Source organism: Triticum aestivum, chromosome 3B, assembly GCF_018294505.1.
Source record: "Triticum aestivum cultivar Chinese Spring chromosome 3B, IWGSC CS RefSeq v2.1, whole genome shotgun sequence".
NCBI lineage: Eukaryota > Viridiplantae > Streptophyta > Magnoliopsida > Poales > Poaceae > Triticum > Triticum aestivum.
The window spans coordinates 328,293,088-328,314,461 of record NC_057801.1 but is presented as its reverse complement, the minus strand read 5'-3'; the positions used below and the strand labels follow the sequence as shown (position 1 = coordinate 328,314,461).

Genomic DNA, 21,374 nt, shown 5'->3' with positions numbered 1-21,374 from the left:
ACAAATCATTGGAATTTAGCTACCATTTGTTCAATTGCAATTGTTGCGAAATCTGATGAATGTTCTTCCCGTGGACACTATTTGTTCAATTGCATATTGTGACGAATTTTCTTTTTGCATGCCGATTCAAATGGGATATTTTGCTTTAACCTGGCAATTGGTCCGTACACGGTTCAACTAAATGAGTGTGTGCGATCCACATCGGAAAGCATACGTCAATCATAGCGAAACCGTCAGTGATACACAACAGATCGCGGACAATTTGTAGCACTACTACGTGTGCGTAGGGGCTCTGAAACCGTTTGTGATACCACATTATCGCACACGAGAGCTCAGAGTAAACCTTGTCCAATGTAAAATACAATGCCAGTCGTAATTTTTTTAGGAAACGTGTGGGATCCCAAACAAAAAGCACACGTCACTCTTACTGCAACCGTCGGTGATACACAACAAATCACAAATGGTCTGCAACACTTGTATGTGTGCGAAGGGACTCCTGAACTGTCTGTGATAGAACATTATCGCACACGGTAATTGTTCGAAAACGTGTGCGATGGAGTCATGCATGGCAGACGCGTTCCGCAAAAAACTCGTGTGCAATGGGGCACATATGACACACAATTCATATGTTGGCCCATGTGCCTTACATACTGTTTCCCAAATGGTTCATTACGACACACCGTTTGGTTTCATCGCGTCATTAGAAACGTTTAATCACCGAATCCCACATGTGTGACGGAATTTGATGTGTGCTACATCGGATACGATTACATTTGGCAAGGACTCTGCATCATGGCTCCCTATCCCTGACGGTTTTTGGGTCGTGTGGGAAGGACCCCCCTATCGCACACACTCACTTGGTGACGGTTCACAATCCCGTCGCTGAAAGGGGTTAAAAACCGTTTGTATAGCACCTGCTGTACCAGTGTTGTGTCGAATCAATAAATTCGGGTTGAATACTCTACTCTTGAAAACTGTTGCGATCCCCTATATTTGTGGTTATCACCGTCTAACCAACCGTCGAACCATCCACCCATGTGAGCCCCTTAGCAATGGTTGCCTTCTCTCGTTCGTGGTGGAAGCGACTGTCGTCAGGGAACCTAGTAGAAATCGTAGTGTAGGTATATGCCATGGATGCTTGGAGCTACTCCTGCATTGAGGCGGGCCAACCTCCGAGCTCTCCGGAGTAGAGCTCAAAGGAGGAAGACTTGGAGGAGGAGGAGGAGGAGGAGGGCGACCCCATGGTCATGGAAAATATCACAATGGACGAGTCGAAAGAGGAGCAGGCACCCGTGCATGTGGCCGAGTTCAACCTGCCTGGGGCGAAGCAACACTACAACATGGTGCTTGTGGAGGCAGAGGATAGAAGCCTGTGCCGGTGGGGAGCCACCGGTATCCGCATTCAGACTGCTACAAGCGGAGCAACACTACAATCTGTCACACCTAGGAGAACACCAGTTGGCGGAGGATTAGTTCTTAGCAGAGCACACATTTGAAGCTGCCATCGCAGCTATAGTCGCATCGGACTCAAGCATCATGGACGTGAAATGAGCGATGCTTGTGTCATCACATCACCCACGGCGAGCGTTGCTTGATCCGGTTAGCGAGGCGGAGCGCAACAGGCTCTTCGAGTGGCTGGAGACGGAGGACAATCACACTAGCACAAAGACGATGCCAACAGGCATTCATCGTCAGCTCCGGCTCATTCGAGTTGGCCGCCAACGACGACGAGTCCGAACCATCTCACGTTGGAACTGTGGATCGCACCTCCGACTGAAGGAGGTTTAGTTGTTTTTTAGGGTCCTTTTTTGGTATGTAAAAGTTATTCCTAAAATCAATGAAAATCCGGTGTCCACTTTTTTTTGACTCTAGTTGGATGGTCTCGCCTGGCTGGCTCTTGATGTTCGTTTGGTGATCTGCATTAGATTTGTCCTAACTAGTTGCTCCCCTAAGAAAGTGTGCTACTCCAAAAAAAATTCCCTGACGTTTGGAGATTTTTTTTTTGGAGACAGTCCTGTCGATTGGAGATGCTCAAGTCCAATTATGTCTTGATGTACAGACTCATTATGGGCCAAAGTAATATTCACGAGGCCCATCAAGTAGACTCTCCTCGCTATCGAGCTTTGGCCTACAACCAAAATCCCTGTCATCTCCTTCGCCATCGCCACCGCCACCGCCACCGCCACCTCCTCCCGTTCTTCTCCGGCCGCTGCCTCAGACTTGGTGCCCGCATGCTGCCACCCGCAGGAGCCGCAGATGGCGTCTTCGACGTCCACCCTAGAGAACGAGGCTCGCGAGTACGTACAAATCCTTCTTTCTTTTCGTGCCCTACACCTTACGGCAACGAAGGCAACCAAAGAACCCTAAACCCTACGCTCCTTTTATTGAATCCGCCCATTCTCACACGAACCCCTCTAGTGCTTAATGTTTCTGAAGCCCATCTGCGGCTTACACAGTGAAGCGGGAGATTGTGATTTCCATGATGTTTGCTAAATCTATACTAGTACTGTTGTAACTTATTTTGAAGAGGAAAATCTGGAAAGCTGGGGTTTGATTTGCTTCTTTCATCCATTGATGCAGCGTGGTGAAGATAATGCTGCAGTTCTGCAAGGAAAACTCGCTTCATCAGATGTTCCAGACCCTGCAGAATGAATGCCAGGTCTTGCTCAACACGGTGGACAGCATGGATACCTTCACTGCCGACATTAATGTTGGGCGTTGGGATGCCGTGCTGCCGCAGGTTGCCCAGCTGAAGCTGCCGCGCAAGAAGCTTGAGGACCTCTACGAGCAGATTGTGCTTGAGATGGCAGAGCTCCATGAGCTGAACATGGCCCGTGCAATCCTTTGCCAGACACATGTGATGGGGGTCATGAAACAGGAGGAACCCAAACGATACCTCCGTGTCGGGGGTTGGGTACGACATATGCCAAAGGATGGCTTATCATGGTGGGAGCGAGTAGAACGTCGCCGGTGCCCGGAAGCGGATGAGACGAAGACATGCACGCCGGCGGATCTTACCCAGCTTCAGGGCTCTCCGAGGAGATAACACCCCTACTGCTGCTCTGCGGGGTCTCCGCATGATCACTATGGCAAAGTGACTACAAGGTTGCTCCTAGAGCTGTTTTCTGGAGGTAGGAGAGGGCAAGGCTAGCTCCCTCCTTCCTATATGATCGGTCTAATACTAGAGAGGCTATCCCCCTTGCATGGGTGCCCAAGGGGGCTTATATAGGCCTGCCCCCCAGGGATACAATGGTAATCCGGCTGGGTGCGGGTCCCAGCCGTCTGTCTCTTAGACCACCGTCTTCTCCACTGACTACTGGGGCCCGCCGACTGGCGGGCCCCGCTGACAGGCCTGGTACTGTAGCGGTGCTTCTGATGACACTGGCTCGGTCATGGGGTCATGGCAACAGTGTCGCCGTCTGGCAGACATTCACTGTCGCCATTCCCCGTCTTGTCTGGTTAATGGCGTGCGGGGCCCGTGGGAGGGGCCGGCCGACTCCAAGGGGCCGACTCCCACAGGTCCGCCTTCAGGGCGCTCTCGCCGTCTTTTGTTCTCCCACTAACGGGTGGTCCCGCCGTCTCTGGGCCGTATAGGTAGCCATCGTGGGCACAGTGCGCCGCCCACTGAGGCTGAGATCAGGGCAAGCATGGCAACAGTGCCACGCCACGATGGAGATCTCCAGCGATACGGCGCACTGTAGCCATGCCAGCCCCTCGTAGGCAGGGTAGAGACGGCCACGCAATGGCTGTACCCCGCCCCGCCATCGTGGCGAAGGCAGGAGATGGTTGGAGTCGCGGGCCGACTCCCATAGTCGTCTTATCTTGAAGTCGCCAGCCAAGAGTCGTCTTGTCTCGAAGTCGCCAGCCAAAAGTCGGCTTAACTCGAAGCCGTCCCTGGGACTCGGCTGTGAGGGACAGCCGACGCCGCCTCCCAGGAGGCGGCTCTTCATCGTGGGTTCTTGAGGGGCGCAGTCGGCCCCGATGTTTTGAAAGGTTCTGGGACTCGGGTTAGCCCACCCGTGGCCCATTACTCTGATAGTAGTCCCCGAAGCTGGTGAGGCGCCGCGGGAGACGCGCCGGGGAGCCTCAACAGTTTCATCTCTCCGGGGGTGGAATCTCGGCCTCGCTCGCCGTCTTCCTCCAGGCCGACTAGCTGGAGTCGGACTCGCAGAAGGCCGTCTTTCCTCTTAGAGGGTTTGAACGTCGCGGCGGGGTCCAGGCGGCGTGGCTGATAAGCTTCCGGGCAGCCGCCCGTTGCGGGTCAGTCGTGTGGCGCCATGTGTCGAGGTCAGTCTGCCCACCCACGCGCGCGACAGGACAGGACCTCAGGCGGGGGCCCGCCACTAACGTGCCTCGGCACGTGAGCGGATTTGCTGCGGTCGTGCGGGCGGTTGGGGTTCCCTCACCGTAACTTCACGCAGTTACTGCATGTGGTAAATCGTGGGGGGCGTGGGGGCCGGGGTGCAGTTAATCCCACGCCCGCCCCATCGGCTTCTCAGCCCTATGAGCCTATAAGTAGGCGGGAGGAAGGGAGCGGCAAAGCACGCGCGCCCATCTCCCCTACTCCCCTTGCTTCCTTCTTGCCTCTTCTTCCTCTCGCCGCCGCCGCACCGAGGTACACCACGCTTGCGACGATGAGCTCTTCCTCCACCGCCACACCCGCTGTCGTGCGCTTCGGCGTTTGGGACAGCTCCGAGGTGGACGACGACATCATCAAGTTCCTCCGCAAGACGCGTAGCCTCCCCGGCATGGACCTAGTGCATGCCCGTGCCGCGCTGGAGAGGGAAATCTTGCCGGCGCCAGAGGAGGGCGAGCGGGTCGTATTCCGCTCGCACCTCCTGCGCGGCCTGGGGCTGCTGGCGAGCGGCTTCTTCCGCTTCTTCTTGGAGTTCCACGGGCTCCAGCCGCACCACCTCACCCCGAACACGGTGGTGCTGCTAGCGGCCTTCACCACCTTGTGCGAAGGCTTCCTTGGCGTTCTCCACACAATCGAACTGTGGGGAGAGTTTTTTCAGTCAAAGCTTGGCACGCACGTCGCCGGCGTGCCGGCCCAGTGCGGCGCATTCATCGTGATGCGGAGGTCGGTGGCCGACAATCCATTCCCCGCCATCCCGCTGATCAAGTCGGTGAAGATGTGGCTGTGTTCTTACTTCTATGCGAAGAACGTCGCCGCAGACGGCGACTGGGTCAACCTGCCGCCTTTCGAAGCCGGCGCACCGGCTGGGAGGCTCCCCAACTGGTCCCACCAGGTCAAGACGCTGACTCCCGCTGGTGCCACCGCCGTCGCGCGACTCCAAGTTCTGACGCAGTCGGAGGGCTTGACCGGGTCCGACTTGCTGGCCGCCTTCGTGGCGCGGCGAGTCCTCCCGCTTCAAGGCCGACCTCATCTGATCTATCAGATGAGCGGCCACCGGGATCCGAGTCGGCTTTGTTCCAAGGACATGCCCCACGCGGAGGTGGCGGACATGGTGAACTATATCTCAAACTATAACCTCGTGGCGACTTGGCAGTTCGGCAAGGAGCCGTACTCACGCGCCAACCCCCCGCCTGTCGTAAGTCGTCTTTCTTCTTCTTTGCAGCCGAATCCGACTTCTAATCTTTTTGGTTTTTCTTGAGTCAGAACCCCCTCATCCAGCCTTCAGCCGGCACTGCGGGCTCGGCCCGCCAGTTCGTCCCCGATCGAGCGGAGAGCGACATCAACGACCCGGACTTGGGGGCCGCGGCGATGGAGGCCGACGCCGAAGGAGGAGGAGGAGGAGGCTTCAGGCCGTCGGCCACCTTTGCTGACTGGCCTGATGACGATGCCGAGGGGGAAGCCGCCCCACGCCACCAATCAAGGGCCGGCCAGCCGAGCGCGAGTTCTACCGCTGGCTTGGGTGGTCAAGGCCGGGCCGGGCCGGGCCGAGCTTTCTTGGCGGCCGGCCGAAGAAGCTCAAGGGGGCGGCCTCCGCGACTCAGAGGGAGGAGGCGATCGCGAAGGCCAACCGCTTCCGCAAGGAAGTGAAGAAGCCGCCACTGGTCTCCGCGTAAGTGCCTCCGCTCTTGACTTGTCTCGCTCTTGGTGGATTTTTGTCCAAATCTTTTACATGCTTTCTTCGCCTCAGGGCTCCCCTCACCTTCGAGAGGGTCGCCGCCGCCTCTGTCACGGGGTCAGCAGAGACCTCCGCCAGTACTCGGCGGATAGATCCCGCCGCCGACCTTCGGAAGGCGACGAAGCGGAACGTGCGGGAGAAGCGCGAAGAGGACGAAGCCGCCCGTCTAGAGAAGGCGGAAGCCAAGAAGGCGGCTGCCTCCACCCAGAGGAAGCTGGACGAGGCTGAAGCCACCGTGGCGGCAAGCCGGCGAGCTGAGGAGGTGGCGCTCCTCCAGTCGGCATTGCTCTTTATCCCGCTGAACTCCACGCGGCCGCCCCCGGAGTTCACGGGGCAGACTGGGGAAGACGGCGGCGGGAACCCCGTCATGGAGAGGGAGAGCGGCGATGGCTCCATGTCGGACACAATCGTGCCGCCACTGCCGCCTCCGCCGCCGTCTGGGGGTGCGCAAGGTAAATAGCCGGCAGGCCCGCCGGTGCCGCCGACTGAGGACGAGTCCGTGGCGAGGCTGCTCCTTCAAGTTGCCTCGCTAGTACGCCGCCGCCTCGAGAAGGCGACTTCGGTGCCACGCCCGTTGGAGACCGGCGCCGCTAGCTCGGCCATCCCAGATGCCGAGGCGACGAGCGCCATGCCCGTTGGGTGGGTGCGAGGAGGCGGCACGGGCCCACTGAACCAGGCGCTTCTGGACGTCCAAGCGAAGCTGCGAGCCGAAGGCGACGCCATCCAGAGCTGCACCAAGGCGCACCTGGCGTCGCGAGTAGCCCTCCGGGTATGCTTCATTTTTGACTTTGCTTTTCTTTGTTCTTCTCTGTGGGGGCGCGCCAGTGCAACCACTGGATGTAGTCCCCGAGTTTCGGGTCGGCTGCTGAGCAGGCGGCCCGGAACTCCTTCTGGCGAGTTCTGATACTTATCTTCATCTAAAAATTCTTATTGCAGGAGTACCACAACCTCCGCATCACTGCCTTCAACGGCAATGTTGAGGAGCTGGGCAAGCGGACTACCGACTTGTCAGAGAGTCGGAGTGAGTCTTCCTTCTTCTTCGCGGGGGCGCGCTGGCGCACCCGCGGGCTGTAGTCCCCAAGATTCGGGCCGACTGCTACGCAGTCGGGCCGGATCTTCTCAGCGACTTTCTTGTTGATGACTTAATGTCTTTCTTTTTTATTGTTCAGAGGCCAACGCCACTCTTCGGCAGAAGTTAGACGAGGCCAACACCCACCTTGCGTGCCAAAGGGAAGGAGTGCAGCAAGCTCGCTGCGGAGCGTGATCTGCTGGCTGCGCAGCTGGCAGAGCAAAAGGAGCTGCTGAAGAAGGCGCAGGATGAGGCAGAGAAGAAAGAGGTTGCGCTCCTGGCCGAGTTCGAGAGCGAGCGCTCCTCCTGGACCGACAAGGAGGCGCAGCTGACTTCCGGTTTTCATGAGATTGAGGACATCATCAACGGTGAGTTTCTTTACTTTCTTTGAGCCACCGACTGCGGGTCGGGCGACTCCTGATTCTGACTTGCTTCTTTTTTGTCTTGATAGACTTTTTCCCTGGCCACTCGCAGGCGGCCACTCAGGCCATCGAGGCAGATCGCGAGGCGCGAAGGGCAGATGGTGCGGAGATTGCCGCCAACGCCCCCCTGACCCTCGACGAGCAGATTCTGAGCATCCAGGCTCGTCTGCGGCCGGCCCATCGGATGCTGCGTCGGCTTCAGCGTGCCGGCGCCCAGGCCATTGCCGCCCTGTGGCCGGACATGCCGGTTCTGCGCACTGCCAGTCAAACTGCCGACTGGCTGGAGGTCGCAGCCGTTCGTCTTGAGGCTTTGAAGGGTTCCTCGTCCCAGGCTGGAGCGCGCCGGGCCTTGGAATTCGTCAAGGCGTGGTATCCAGGGCTGGACCTGGACCGTCTGGCCGCGTTCCGGTCAGAGGCCCAGGCGGAGCTGGTAGCCGTGGAAGACGCCCTCGTCGCTCGTGCTGCAGCGATCACCGACTATGCCGACACCAGCATCTTCGTCCCTGATCGGGCCGAAGACGGCAGGAAGGCGCCGCCGGAGTGGTTCGGGATGAACCCGGATTACGACGAGGACTCGGCGGCGGTGATTGCTTCCAGCACCGAGGAGGAAGGCGAGGCGGAGGACGAAGGTGAGACGGAGGCGCCAGAAGACGGAACGGGCGACCGGCCTCAGCTCGACCGCGCCTCCAGCAACGAGCCGCGTCCGGAGAGGGCGGCTGCCGCCGGAGACAATCAAGCCGAGACTGCCCAGCCGGCCGCCCCGGCGCCTGACATCGCCGTCTCCTCTGACCCTCTGAACCCGGATGCCGCCTCCTAGGCTGCCGTCTTTGCCTTCATTTTATCTGCCTTAGTAGTCTTTAAAGAACTTTGTTAATTCGAACAATTCCACCCGTGGGGTGTATTTTGAACTTCTACTTGAAGATTCGGCCAAGGGCCTATGTTATGTAAATATTTATCCGAGTTCTATCTTTCCTTGCTCATTGCTCTTTTGGCTTTTTCCTTTGCTGCCTTCCCTTAGTCACCGCCTTGCCAGCCAGACAACCGCTCTGCGGACTGCCACTGGATCGAACGCTTGGCTTCTTTGGGAAGGCAAGTACTTGGCCATTTAGAGTCTTTTTAACTAGTCGAATAGAAAGCGGCAAGCTGACTACTTACGTGTCGGCTTCACTTAGGAGAGGCTAGAAGAAAGCGGCAAGCCGACTATTCATGAGTCGGCTTTGCTTGAGAGAGGCTGGAAGCCGTCTTAGGCTATGTTTGTGCTTTGGGTCCTTAGCCATTTTTCGTGTGGGCGCCCGTTCTTCCTTACTCCTGCCTACCAAACAATCGCTCTGCGAGCTGCGACTTCTGACAGGAGATGGCCTAGGCGCCACACACTACTTGTTGACTGCGGGAAGCATTTCATAGCGCGAGACGGCGAGTCCCCGGGCCGACTAGTCGAGCCCGGTGCCAAGTGGCATAACAAAGAGTAATGTACTTGAAGGCATAATTCTTATCATACAGATGACAAAAGGTGGCAGTCCCCGAGCTCGTCTCGGGGGGGCCGAAGTCTTGATATTTTAATACAAAGGGTAGCGTGATACATACTGCATCAACTGTAAAATCTTCGGAGAAGATTTGCATTCCATGGGCGCTCCGTCTCTTTGCCGGAGTCGTCCCTCTTGCGTGCTCGGGGCTTCTGAGCGTCGATCATGTAGTAGGAGTCGTTTCCCAACACCTTGCTGATAATGAAGGGGCCTTCCCAAGGCGCCGACAGCTTGTGCTGGCCGGCTGTTCGCTGGATCAGCCGGAGCACAAGGTCGCCCTCTTGGAAAGATCTCGGCCTGACCTTCCTATTGTAGTATCGGCGCAGGCTCTACTGGTAGATGCTGGACCGGCCGAGTGCCAACAGCCGGCCCTCTTCCAGCAGATCGACACCATCTTGACGTGCTTCTTCTGCTTCTTCCTCGGTGTACATGGTGACTCGCGGAGATCCGAACTCTATGTCCGTTGGGATGACGGCTTTAGCACTGTAGACGAGGAAGAAGGGTGTGAAGCCGGTTGACTTGTTTGGAGTCGTGCGCAGACTCCATAGGACGGCTGGCAACTCATTAAGCCAACAGCCGGCCGAACGCTCCAGTGGCTCGACCAGTCGAGGCTTGATGCCAGACATGATGAGGCCGTTTTCTCACTCTACCTGGCCGTTTGACTGTGGATGGGCAACGGACGCTAAGTCCAGTCGGATGCCCTGAGTCGCGCAGAAGCGGGCCAAGGCACCTTTGGCAAAGTTTGTGCCGTTGTCGGTGATGATGTTGTGTGGTATGCCGTACCGAGTCGTGATGTCGGTGATGAAAGTCACTGCAGTCGGACCATTCAACTTCTTGATGGCTTTACTTCTATCCACTTGGTGAATTTGTCCACCGCAACGAGTAAGTGAGTTAGGCCGCCTCGGGCTGTTTTGAATGGTCCCACCATATCCAGGCCCCAAACCGCAAAAGGCCAGGCGATAAGGATAGTCTTGAGTGCGAAAGCCGGCTGATGTGGCTTGGAGCGGAACATCTGGCACCCTTTGCATTTTTGGACTAATTCTTTGGCCTCTTCTAGGGCGGTTGGCCAGAAAAAACCGTGCCGGAAGGCTTTGGCGATGAGAGCTCTTGAAGCCGCATGGTGGCCGCACTCGCCTTCATGGATGTCTCCAAGAATTGCTTGGCCTTGCTCTGGCTCGACGCAACGCTGGTAGACACAAGTGACATTGCGCCTGGCCAACTCTCTGTTGACTATGGTGTAGGTTGTCGCTCGGCGTTGCACTTGCCGAGCCAAGGTTTCATCAATCGGCAGTTCTTTGCTCACCAGGAACTTGAGGATGGACTGTGCCCATGAGGGTGCTACTATTTCTTTGACTACCAGTACTGCGACTTGGACGAGGGCGGCTGGGCTAGGAGGCAGCGGGTTGGAGTCCGTAGCCGCTTACTGGATTGATCAAGTCCCCGGGCCGACTCGAGCAGTCCCCGGGCCGAGTTCCGGAGTCATCGGTTTGGTTACCGCAGTCTCCGGGCCAGGTTCTGAAGTCTCCGGGCCGGCTTCGACTGGAGTGCTCTTGGAGTCAGATCCGACTTCTTCGTGTGGAGCCGGCACAAAGATGGAGTCTGATTCTGGTGAAGGCTTGACAGGCAGCTTGAGGAGGCACCGAAGGGCGACGCCGGATGGTATTGCTTGGCGGGTGGAGCCGATTCATGCCAAGGCGTCTGCTTGGTCGTTGTCATTCCTTGGCACGTGGAGGAACTCGCACCCCTCGAAGTATCCACTGAGTTGCTGCACAAGGAAACGGTAGCTCGCCATGTTTGCATCATTGGCGTCCCAATCGCCAGATGACTGCTGGACCACCAAGTCGGAGTTGCCATAACACAGGATCCGGTGAATGCCGAGTTCTTTGGCAAGACGGAGCCCGTGAATGAGCGCCTCGTACTCAGCGACGTTGTTGGAGGCGGCAAAATGGATCTGCAGTGCATATCGGAGCTTGTCGCCCTTGGGGGAAGTGAGGACGACGCCGGCTCCCAAGCCGGTGCGCATCTTGGAGCCGTCAAAATGCATCCGCTAATGAGTGGAGTCGGGCGCTGGCGGCAGGTACTGGGTCTCGGCCCAGTCGACGAGGAAGTCGGCCAGTGCTTGCGACTTGATGGCAGTGCGGGGCTGGTAGTAGATGGTGTAGGGAGCCAGATCGATGGCCCACTTGGCCACTCAGCCAGAAGCATCTCGGCTTCCGATGATCTTGGCAAGTGGGGCTGTGGAGACCATAGTGATTGGATGCTCCTGGAAGTAAGGCTTCAATTTCTTGGTGGCAAAGTGCACGCTGTAGCACATCTTCTGGTAGTGGGGATAGTTCTGCTTGGAGGTCGACAGTACCTCGCTCAGGTAATATACCGGTCTCTGGACAGGTAGCGCCTTGCCTTCCTCCTTGCGCTCAACTACCATAACTGTGCTGACTACCCGACTGGTGGCGGCAATGTACAGGAGCATGGGCTCTTTGGGAGTCGGGGCCGCCAGCACAGGGGGCGTAGTCAACATTTTCTTTAGTTGGAGAAAAGCTTCGTCCGCCTTGGGAGTCCACTCAAAAAAGGTCGTCTTCTTCATGAGCTGATATAAGGGGAGAGCCTTCTCGCCCAGCCGACTGATGAATCGGCTGACGGATGCCAAACAGTCGGTGAACTTTTGTATATCTAGCAGTCGTCTGGGTGCTTCCATGCTCTCGATGGCCTTGATCTGCACAGGGTTGCACTCTATGCCGCATTCAGAGACCAGGAAGCCAAGGAGTTGGCCGGCTGGTACTCCGAAGATGCACTTCTCGGGGTTGAGCTTGATCTGGAATCGGCACAGATTCTCAAAGGTTTCCTTGAGGTCTTCCAATAGTGTTCCACGCTTTTCCGTCTTCACCACTAGATCATCCACGTATACGTGGGCATTTCTGCCGAGTTGCTTGAGGAGGCACTTCTGCATGCAACGCTGAAAGGTTGTGTCGGCATTCCTCAAGCCGAACGTCATGGTCAGGTAGCAGAAGGCACCAAACGGCATGATGAAGGCGGTCTTCAATCTGTCAGCCGGGTTCAGTTTGATCTGGTGATACCCAGAATACGCATCTAAGAAACTCAACAGTTCACATCCGGCTGTGGAGTCTATCACCTGATCAATTCTCGGCAGAGCGAATGGATCCTTGGGGCAGGCTTTGTTGAGGCTTGTGTAGTCGATACACATCCGCCACTGCTTGTTCTTCTTTAGCACTAGGACTAGGTTGGCCAGCCACTCTGGGAAAAACACTTCCATAATGAAGTCGGCTGCCAGGAGCCGAGCTATCTCTTCTCCAACAACTCTTCTCTTCTCTTCTGACAGGCGGCGCAAGGGCTGCCTGACGGGCTTCACATCAGACCGGACATGTAACTTGTGCTCGACGAATTCCGTCGGTACACCTGGCATGTCTTTAGGGGACCATGCGAAGATGTCTCGATTCTCACGGAGGAAATCAACGAGCTCGCCTTCCTATTTGCTGTCAAGGTTTGTACCCATGACAACGTACCTCTCCGGGTGCTCCGGGTCCAAGGGTATCTTCTTTGTCTCTCTGGCCGGCTTGAACGATCCTTCTGCTTCCGACTCCTTGGGGTCGGGCGACATCTCGGGCTGCTTGCCGGCCATCACCACAACCCGATCAAGAAGCCGCTTCTCAGCTGCGATCACCAAGGACTCAGCCAGCCGACTGCTTTCGGCCGCGCAGGCGGATGACTTTCTGTAGTCGCCGGCTACGGTTAGAATCCCCTTGGAACTCGGCATCTTCATCTTGAGGTAGGCGTAGTGGGGGACCGCCATGAATTTGGCCAAAGCAGGTCGGCCAAGAAACGCATGGTACGGGCTTTCGAGGTCCACCACTTCAAACCAAACTGGCTCTCGCGGAAATGATCTTTGTCCCCAAAGAGGACGTCTATCAGGATCTTGCCGATTGGTGAGCAGGAAAGGCCGGGAACAATGCCGTGGAACATAGTCCGGCTGCTATGAAGCTGTCTTTACTTGATTCCTAACTTCTCCATGGTATCCTTGTACAGGATGTTGATACTGCTGCCTCCGTCTATCAGTACTCGCGAGAAGCGAGCGGCCCGCCTATCTGTGGCGAGTGTGGCGCCTAAGACCAGGGCGTAGGACCCTGGACTCGGCATCACCTCTGGGTGATCAGCTCTGCTCCAACTGATAGGCTTTTCGGACCAGTGCATGAACTCTGGAGTGCTTGACGCGACTGCGTTCACCTCTTGCTACTGCAGCCGCCTGCTGCATCGATCGTCAGCCACACTGGTGAACACCACATAGGCTCCGTGCTCATCTGGGTACTCGTCCTGTATCGCACCGACTGGCCTGACAGCCGGCTACTGGGGCGGCGGTGGAGGCGGCGGCCCAACAGGCGGGGGAGGGAGTAGGCCGTCTCCCTTGGCGATTCTGGTGAGCCAGTGGCATTTTTGGGTAGTGTGATTTGACGGCTTCGCGCCGCTGTGGAACTTGCAGGGGCCATCTAGAGTCTGCTCGTAGGAGAAGGCCGGCAACCATTTGGACTTGTCGCCTTTCTGTCGCTTGGTCGGAGGCTGCCCCTCCCGCTGTTGGTCTTCGACTGTCGCCACTTGCCGGCTGTTGGAAGCCGACTGTGGGGCTTTGCGCTTGTGGTTGCTTTGCTGCTACCGCCGACTGGTGTCCCCAGCCGGAGTTCTTGGAGCCTGAGGGGCTACTTTGCCAGTTGCACTAACTTGAATCTCCGCCTTCATGGAGGAGTCGGCTGTGGCGTACTTGTCTGCTGTGACTAGCAACTCATCGAGGGTCTCCAGTTCGTCGCAGAGGAGCTTGTGCTTGAGGAGGGTGCCTTCTCTGCACCGGGCAGTAAAGTACTCGATAGCCTGCACCTCGTGCACGCCCTCGCAAGAGTTTCGAAGCTCAGCCCAGCACGTGAGGCAGTCGCGAGTGGAATCGTCGGGGCCTTGCACGCACAAGGAGAGTTAGCGAGGCTTGGGAGGTCGCTTGTACGTGCTCGTGAAGTTGCGGACGAAGGCCTCGGTGAAGTCGACCCAGCTGTTGATGTTGCGGGGCTTTAGGCTGTTCAACCATGTTCGGGCCGTGCCGTGGAGCATGAGCGGAACATACCTTACGGCAACACGCTTGTTGCCGTTCGCTATATTGACGGCCATGGAGTAATCATCAGCCAGTCCTCCGGCTTCACGGTGCCGGTGTACTTGGGCGTGTCTCGGGGGAGCGTGAACCCTTTGGGAAAGGGCTCATCTTGGATGCGGGGTCCGAAACAGGGAGGACCCAACTCATCTTCTTCTTCCAGCGCCAGGGATCGGTGGAGTCGATCGATCCGGTGGCGGGCGTCATTCTCTCCGACTCCTTCTCGGCGGCCAAGGCGGTCGCCGAGAGTCGGATGCTCTACGGGTGGTGGGGAGACTCGCCTTTCTCTGCGAGGAGGGGGAGGCAGATAGTCGTCCCGCCATTCCACCGCTTTGCGGCGGCCGTCTTGGTTGCGCTCGATGGTGATGCGAGTCCGACTGTGGCTGACAGCCGGCTCCTTGTCTTTCTTTCCGCGGACTCCGCCAGTCGGTGTTCGAGACGTTGCGCCTTGGTCTCGGCGGGGCGGCGGGTCGTCGTTTTGTCGCCGCGGCGCCTCCATGCGGCAGCCGGCTTCGTTCTGCGCGGCAGCCGCGTAGAGGAGCTGCTGAACTCGCTCCGTCATCAAGCGGCGCTCTTCGCCCTCGAAGTTGTCGAGCTCGTCCGCCGCCGCTTGGGCGGCGCGGATGTTCTCCGCAGGCGTGGCATACACAGGGCGATCGGCCCCAAACAGGTTGGCGATTGCCACGCCGCATTGTCGGACCACGCCTAGGCGGCTAGGCCCAGTCAGAGCCGGCGAGCCGCCCACGGCGCAATCCATCTCGCGTTGGTAGGCTTCTGACAAGCGTCTCATGCTTGCCAGCTTCTTCGCGCCCTCGATAAGCTGAAGGCGGCGTGCCTCCAGCGTCTCGGTGTCAGCGTCCCCCGGAATCGGTGCGGACAGGTCTTGTAGAGCCGCGTCGAGCGGGTCGTGAACGCCTTCGCCAGAGCGCTCGCCGTGGTCAAGGACGAGAACCTCCGTGACGGTGCTTCCGCCGCTCCCTACGCAAGGGAGCGGCTCGTCGTAGACCACCACGTTGGTGGGGAACGCGTCGAGCGACGCGGTATCAGAGTCGACCAGCATCAGGTCGGTGGAGCCTATGGACTCCAGGTCTACAGCAGGCTCGCTGGCGACGTGGAGTTGGTCGAGGAGGCCCGCAAGGAGGCTCTCGGGGCCACCCGTGCCTGCGTCGGATGCAGGCTCGTCGGAGAGGCAAACCTCGCCGACAAGTTCGGCGAGGCAGCTGGCTGCGGAGGCGATCTCAGCGCCATGCAGTGCGTCGGCGCAGACTTCGTCTGGCGTGCCGGGCTGGCTGTGCTCGCCAGGGAGGAACAGGGTTCCCGTCCAGAGCAGGTCTCCGGACGATGGTGCACCTCGCCCCACAGTGGGTGCCAAATGTCAGGGGTTGGGTACGACATATGCCAAAGGATGGCTTATCATGGTGGGAGCGAGTAGAACGTCGCAGGTGCCCGGAAGCAGGATGAGGCGAAGACATGCACGCCGGCGGATCTTACCCAGCTTCAGGGCTCTCCGATGAGATAACACCCCTACTGCTGCTCTGCGGGGTCTCCACATGATCACTATGGCAAAGTGACTACAAGGTTGCTCCTAGAGCTGTTTTCTGGAGGTTGGAGAGGGCAAGGCTAGCTCCCTCCTTCCTATATGATCGGTCTAATAGTAGAGAGGCTATCCCCCTTGCATGGGTGCCCCGGGGGGCTTATATAGGCCTGCCTCCTCAGGGATACAATGGTAATCCGGCTGGGTGCGGGTCCCAGCCGTCTGTCTCTCAGACCGCCGTCTTCTCCGCCGACTACTGGGGCCCGCCGACTGGCAGGCCCCGCTGACAGGCCTGGTACTGTAGCGGTGCTTCTGATGACGCTGGCTCGGTCATGGGGTCATGGCAACAGTGCCGCCGTCTGGCAGACGATCACTGTCGCCATTCCCCGTCTTGTCTGGTTAATGGCGTGCGGGGCCCGTGGGAGGGGCCGGCCGACTCCAAGGGGCCGACTCCCACGGGTCCGCCTTCGGGGCGCTCTCGCCGTCTTCTGTTCTCCCGCTGACGGGTGGTCCCGCCGTCTCTGGGCCGTATAGGTAGCCGTCGTGGGCACAGTGCGCCGCCCACTGAGGCTGAGGTAAGGGCAGGCATGGCAACAGTGTCGCGCCACGATGGAGATCTCCAGTGATACGGTGCATTGTAGCCATGCCAGCCCCTCGTAGGCAGGGTAGAGACGGCCACGCAATGGCCGTACCCCGCCCCGCCATCGTGGCGAAGGCAGGAGATGGTTGGAGTCGCGGGCCGACTCCCATAATCGTCTTATCTTGAAGTCGCCAGCCAAGAGTCGGCTTGTCTCGAAGTCGCCAGTCAAAAGTCGGCTTAACTCGAAGCCGTCCCTGAGAGTCGGCTGTGAGGGACAGCCGCCGCCGCCTCCCAGGAGGCGGCTCTTCATCGTGGGGTCTTGAGGGGCGCAGTCGGCCCCGATGTTTTGAAAGGTTCTGGGACTCGGGTTAGCCTACCCGTAGCCCATTACTCCGACACTCCGACAAGAGCACCTCCTTGTCCCGACATACTTTGACCCGAATGAGGTTGGTAGCCTGCTTTGCTATTTAGTTATTGTTAATTTGTTGTGCCATTGTTCTTAACTGTGAAATGCTGGGATGTCACTCTGCCAACAGGCTTACCAAGAATCTACCAAGGAAAAGCGACGTGCGCAGATTGCCCAAGGTTAGGCTGTTGATTGTCTTTTCTTGAGGCATATATGTTAATGATTCTCATACTTAGTAGAGAAGTTTGAGTGCTTCTTGATTCTGAGATATGCTACACTTTCAGAATGTAACATAATTCCTGTGTTCCAAAATATAAGGTGTACTGATTTTTTTCAAAAAGTCAAATGTTTCTATGTTTTACCAACTTAAGTAGAGATTAGAGAAATATATCAATATCTACAGTACCAAATAAATAAAATATAAATTATATATATCATGATGAACTTAATTATGCTGTATTGTGGATATTGATATTTTCTCTATAAGATTGGTCAAACATAGAGAAATTTGACTTTTCCAATAACACACCTTATATTTTGGAAACGGAGCCATGGAGGGAATATTTTTCTTGAACATTTTTTAAAATTATAAGTTTTATTGTTCCATGTGTTGTTGAATACGAGGGACTTATTAATTGATGATTTAAAGTTGTACAATGCTCATAGACATGTGTCCTACTTTTGCAATAATAGCCGCAATTGAAGTTCTGCCTTTCTGATCCTTAATACTAACGCTTCACCTGCCTTGCTGATGTCAGCAATTGCTTAAGTTTCAGTAGTCCCACCAGCTCGGCTAATGGCACTGATTACCCAGGCTTTGAAATGGCAACAGCACCAAGGTACTCACGTTTTTAACCTGTGATACTGTGATGATCCCCGAATTGCCAATTGCGAACTCATCCTAGCTCCTTTTTCGTTCCTCTTGCATAGGTTTGTTACCCCCTGGCACACAGTTTGATTTGTTCAGAGGAACCGCTGCAATGAAGCAAGACGAAGAAGAGGCATATCCTACTACTTTGTCACATCAAATAAAGGTTATCTTGTGGCTGTATCAGCGAGCTTACATTGGCTTTTCATGTACACGCAGGATTTTTGGAAACTGCAGAAGATAAATTAATGATAAACATATTTGATAATTGATATCAATGTCTTTCAGAAGCCTAAAATGATGATTTCTTACTTAAGTTGACAGCAGAAGAATATTGACACAACTAATTAATGATATTTTTTGCGTTGGCTTAATTGCATGTGACTCTGACTTCCATTGGGACATTATGGTGGTCCCAAAATTCGTTGGAAAATATCGATGCAAAACACACTAGGACATGTCAACATGCTTTAAGATGTAGTTAAGGATTCTACCATCTTCACTTCCATGCTGAAAGGAGGATATAGAAACACATGCCTGCCTGGAGAATTGCTGTTCTCAGGCTTTTCCTCATGGTTACAACTTGACATTTTCTTTTTTATTTCAGTTCGGGAAGAAAACCCACCCTGAGTGTGCTCGATTCTCACCCGATGGCCAGTACCTTGTTTCATGCTCAGTGGATGGAATCATCGAAGTAAGTTGGTTGCTAGTGTGTTTTATAGGTTAGCTCTTCTGTCGTACATGGCTAAATTTCATTAACATTTTCAGGTCTGGCATTATGTCAGCGGCAAGCTGAAAAAGGATCTTCAATATCAAGCCGATGTAAGGCCCTAGTATTGGAGCTTTTCGCCTTTAACATGGAATTTACATGAACCCTGTAATTGTGCATGTAGCCAAGCTATTCAAGATCAATAACTTTTGAGGGACATCAATAAGTCGTGTTATTTGATTTAGATACTGACAAGATTGTTAGGTTCTGCATAACGTTTGTTTGAAAATACTTTCCAGGAAAGCTTTATGATGCACGAGGATGCTGTGCTCTGTGTTGATTTTAGTAGAGATTCTGAGATGCTGGCATCTGGATCACAGGATAGAAAAATTAAGGTACTCTCATTGTTCTCTCCCCCATGCCGCCACACCCCCTCTCCCTTGGCAATATTTATTGCAAGTTCACTGTTCCGAGTGGTCACGGTGTTTGTAGTCATGTGAACTGCTTGTAAGTGTGTTTGCTCAGAGACAAAGCCTGACCTCTTTACAGTTCTGATTGATTAACGTGCCGGCATGTGTTAATTGCTATATTTTTTCTTCCTCCTGTGGAGTGAAGTCATATTGAGTACATTTATGCATGGTATCATTGGTCATCTAATCATGTTCGACCACACAATCATAGTAAAAGTACATCATTAGTCAATACACGTGGCCAACTAATTTCTTAGACCTTCATTATGGGTCATTATTTCACCAGCCATTCAGTCTGTTTGTGAGAGAAGAATTGCATTGCCGTATTTAACTGTTTCTTTTCACTGATTTTCAGGTTTGGCGTATACGAACTGGCCAGTGCTTGCGACACCTCGAGCGTTCACACGCAAAGGTGTTACAAGTGTTACATTTTCACGTGATGGAACTCAGATACTGAGTACCTCTTTTGACACTACTGCGAGGTTTCTTACAATACCACCAATTTGAATTCACAATGGATATATACTTCTTTGCTTTTCACTGTTATATTATGTTCTCATGACAAAGCATCGTCAAAGATTATATTTTGCATGTGGTGAGCTAGTGTTGCATTATTTGGGAAATCCTCGTGCTTTTGTCCATCCTTGTGTTTGAGGACTCGTAACATAGTGCAGCTGTCCCGTTAACCACTTCTGTTATTCTCATATGGGCATATTCTCATATGGGCGCTCTCTTTTCAGTCTCTTTAAGATAGTCCAGTTAAAAGATGTTTAGTTTGCGCACAATATTCATGGCTAAATTGCATATCATTGAAATATTTGATCCATTTGAGAATTAGTCAAAATAAAATTATGGGTTGTTTCATGAACCAAGGGAAACAAAACTGCCTTTTCTCAGTGCATAGTTTTCTTGTCTAAAGTGGGAATGGAAAAGGATGAAAGGAGGCAAGTTGATGGGCCCTGATTGTATCCCCATTGAGGTGTGGAAAGGCTTCGGGGACATAGTGATAGTATGGCTAACTAAACTTTTCAACCTCATTTTTCGGGCAAACAAGATGCCAGAAGAATGGAGACAGAGTATATTAGTACCAATATTCAAGAACAAGGGGGATGTTCAGAGTTGTACTAATTACTGTGGAATTTGGCTGATGAGCCATATGATGAAGCTATGGGAGAGAGTTATAGAGCACCGCTTAAGAAGAATGACAAGCGTGACCAAAAATCAGTTTGGTTTTGTCGGATTTCGGGTTCCGGCAGACCCTTAAGGTTCGAACACTGGGGTGCGCACGAAGATCTCTCCCCTACCACCTCACGTCTCGAAGTCTCGCAAAGATCTAAGCAAGAAAGATGAACACACAAGGGACACGAGATTTATACTGGTTCAGGCCATCATTGTGGTGTAATACCCTACTCCAGTGTGTGGTGTGGTGGATTGCCTCAGGGGCTGATGATGAACAGTACAAAGGGAGAATAGCCTCGCGAGGGGCTGTTCTTGAGCTGGTGCGATGAACTGCTTGGGTGAGTTCAGTCGCTTCTCTTTCTCTCTGGTCGATCTCTCGATGATCTTTCGATTGTGGTGGCTAGTCCTATTTATAGAGCGAGGCCCTGAGCCTCTCCCCAAATAATGAGCGGGAAGGGTGCCAACAATTGGCCATTTTGAAGGGGAACATCTGGTACACTTATCCTGACTAAAGTTGATCTTCGGCTGCCAAAGGTCATGATGGTGACGCCGCCCTAGGCTCCACGATGACCTCCATCCTGCCGTTCTGCTGGTCTTGGTCTTGTTGCACCGAAACGGTAACCTTTGCCTGATGCCTTGACCTGTGCTTGCCCCCCTTTGCCTTGAAAGGGAAACAAGGACACTGCGCAGGCCGGCGCCGCCTGGTCCTCGATCATCATGGCTTGTGTCACGGGCCCCTCGGGAGGTGTCCTGCCTTGATCTCTCCGCCACCTCGCGAGCCTGCCCGAGGAGTCTGCTCCTAAGGAAGCTCCCTGTCGTCCGCCCCGCGAGGCTTGGCCCCTCGCGAGGGTCTTGAGCTTGAATTGATGGAGCTGGGCTGCATTGGGCCCCCACTTGAGCCACGCCGCAGGCCGCAGGCAGGCAAGTCTGGGGATCCCCCGTTCCCAGAACACCGACAGTAGCCCCCGGGTCCAAGGCGCGCCCGGACTTGGCTTAGCAGAGAAGCGAAGGGGCAAGTGCGAAGCGCCGCGGGCCCCAACAGCATGCGGCCTTGGGCGCCGCGTGGCGGTTGATTGGACGTGGGCGTCTCCGCTTCCCCATGATGCCTCGGCAACCGCACGACTTGACAAGTCCCTGCATGCAAAAACGGGTCATGATTACCTGCGATCCTGGAGGCCGACGGTTGGCCTCCTCCGGCTATAAGTACGGAACGGCGCGAGCCATTCCAGTTCATCTTCCTCTGCTACTCCTCCTCTTCTTCATCTTCGTCGTTGCTCCGTCACACGCTGATGGCACCCATCCGCCGGTTCTCTGCAGAAGAGAAGGGAAAGCCCCCCCCCCCCCGAGAGGGTCCTGACCCGCTTCCGTCGAAGAAGCGG

The 21,374-nt window shown here is 55.2% G+C and overlaps 1 pseudogene; it reads left to right on the top strand.

Moving 5' to 3' along the window:
* Nucleotides 1-2,256: 2,256 nt before the first annotated feature.
* LOC123067495 (suppressor of mec-8 and unc-52 protein homolog 1-like) lies at nt 2,257-19,323 on the top strand (annotated as a pseudogene).
* Nucleotides 19,324-21,374: the final 2,051 nt, after the last annotated feature.